Consider the following 2,723-nt stretch of genomic DNA (forward strand, 5'->3'; position numbering starts at 1 on the left):
TTTGTCTGCGTACAAACTCCTTTCAAAGCTACCATTCCCAACCGTAAAACATCCGATAAATGTGTCAGTTTCGATACATTACGATCTACGCTTCTCCCCGCTCCACCGCTCGCCATATTGATCTTGTTGTCGTTCCCCATCCCCCCCCCCCCCTCCTCTCGAAGAGCAGGGTATTATGGGATATGTGGAAGTGGCAAATGAATGCATAATTAATATTATTGCTGTATATCTTAGTGCTTTATTTCATATCTTGTAATGTTGCCAGGGAGCTGCATAGCCTCAATAGCAAAAAATGATTAATTGTAGTAAGATAGATATGTTCTTAACTTGATTAATGCATAATTATGGGTTATATCGTGTATTTTCTTTGTGAAATTGCAGCTGCATATCATAGTACTTTAATTCATATCTTGTAATGTTGCCAAGTAGCTCAGCCTCAATGGCCAAAAGCAATTCATTGCAGTAAGAAATATAACGTTCTTACCTTGATTAAAAGAATTACTTAAACTTGAAAAGCCTCGATAGTGAAAAAAAATGATTCATTGTAGTAAGAAAGATAATGTTCGTAACTTGATGAACTCTTTTTTTTCTTCGTAAAATTGCTATATTTCTTAGGCCCGTTCCAAACACCGCTCCAGCCATGTGCCGAACCAAACTCAATAAATTTTGACTTAAGAGCGACTTCAGAGAAACGAGCAACGTACCTGTAGGTCGCACCAAACTTAGATTTGGGCTTGGGTAAGAGCTGAGAAAGTTTATAAATTGTCTTAATTTTTGCGCGTTCGTTCGGCATATGACCAGAACGCCGTATCATGAATCAGTCGTCACACTCCATGATCGCATAATGCGACAGACCCTGCCGAACTCAACGTTGTTTGCCGCTCTAAACATAACCTGCCGCACCAAATTGATTCAAACTCCGCTCTTCAGTCGTTTTAAACTCAACAGTTAGGTTTGTTTTGAACGGGCCTTGGTAGTTTAGGTATCTTGTAATGTTGCCAGGTAGTTCAGCCTCAATGGCCAAAAGTAATTCATTGCTGTAAGAAATATAATGTTCTTACCTTGATTAAAAGAAATACTTAAACTTGAAAACGTTTGGGCATATTTTTCCATCTGCTGGAACTCAATAATAATAGGGCAACTAATAAGCAACGACAACGGGGACCTGAACGAGAACATCACAAATTTGCAGATTAAGTGGACAAAACGACAGCTTTGCATTCCTTGCACGTGTGCATTTCACTTTTTCCCATTTCTTTGGCGTAGTCTGAAAAACAGCAACTTAAAATATCCAAATTTGAGATTTTTATGAAGAACGTCAGCACTTAAGAATAAATTTTCATTTTCTTCCCCCAAATTAAGTGCATTCGTCGTTGGAGATCAATGTTTTGCAAGCCGAGTTGTCCCGTTTAGGCGGGCTGGCTCGTTTAGCCGAGGTCCTCGCACGTCTGAAAAAAAAAAAAAAAAAACACCAAAAAGCAAGTTTGCGATTATAAGGAAAATTCTCAGCTCGGTTACCCGAGATGCCGGGATCGCGGCTAACCGGCCGGGCTGAGATTTTTCCACGTAATCACGTTAACCGGGACAGCCCCGGTTAGCCAAGCCAGCGATTTTTAACCACATTACTCCTCTTTAGAGCAAAATGCCCACGGAATAGCTGGGGTTTTTTTGTTGAAATAAAATATGCACATGTATAGATAGCAACTTTAGGGCTTCTTTAAATTGTACAATGGTGAAATTTAATAACAATTGAGCGAGACTAACGGCTGTCCACTTCTTCTTCTTCTTCGTCTTTATTTTTATTATTTTTTTTTTTTCACGCGACACATTCTAAATTTAACCCAAACCGGGCTGGCACACCTCATGTAATATATACCGGGCTGAAACTCATCCCGGCAAACCCGCCCAACCCTGGCTAATTGAATCGGCCCTTTATGTCTGACGAAATAGTCAATAATGACAAGAGAACTCGCCAATGATGATGTCTCCTGTAAGCTTGAATGGCGACGTGGTGTGTGATTGTTGAAATATGCCAGAATCTTTGTCAACACGGAATTTCAAACGTTTTCAGGTCTTCTACGTTCCTTTTAGCGAGTTTTACAACATATATGAGGCAGCGAGGCATGCATTAAATTTTCTCTTCAATCTTCTCCTTCCTTGGCTTTCTTCGCTTACATTTCTAAAATTTCGTTACTCTGTCCTGCTCTTTATCCCGTTGCTCGTCACTAATATGATTTCCCGCCGGCCACGAAAATGTGGGTTGCTAAATGTAACACTGCCACGCTATTTCCCTTCAAGGAAAATTGCCCGAAAACTCTCGTCCCCAGAGGTTGTCCTACCTCCCCACCTCCACCTCCACAGCGACAGTTTGTACGGGCGGACGGACAGGCGTACGCTGACGTCATAACCAGAATTTCTCGAATGGATAGCTTTCCCAAATATTTTACCTATAGCGCTCTGTTGAGCTTCACTAAAAATTAAGGAAAAGGCATGCATAAGTGGTAATATCACGAATAATTCTGTAAATGTTTTTATACGTCACCGGCCACCACTTTCAATGATTGCCATCCAGCATCAGAAACAGTGGTGAATAGGATGATTATCGATGGACACCGTTAAGTTCGTACTTCTAAAGACAGGGAGGGTTTGAGTATCACGACTACCTTTTGGGCACATAATGCGGTGTTACGGTTGTCTGAAATAAATAGAGATGGGAAAGGAGA

The sequence above is a fragment of the Montipora capricornis genome, chromosome 5, assembly GCF_036669925.1.
Source record: "Montipora capricornis isolate CH-2021 chromosome 5, ASM3666992v2, whole genome shotgun sequence".
Lineage (NCBI taxonomy): Eukaryota > Metazoa > Cnidaria > Anthozoa > Scleractinia > Acroporidae > Montipora > Montipora capricornis.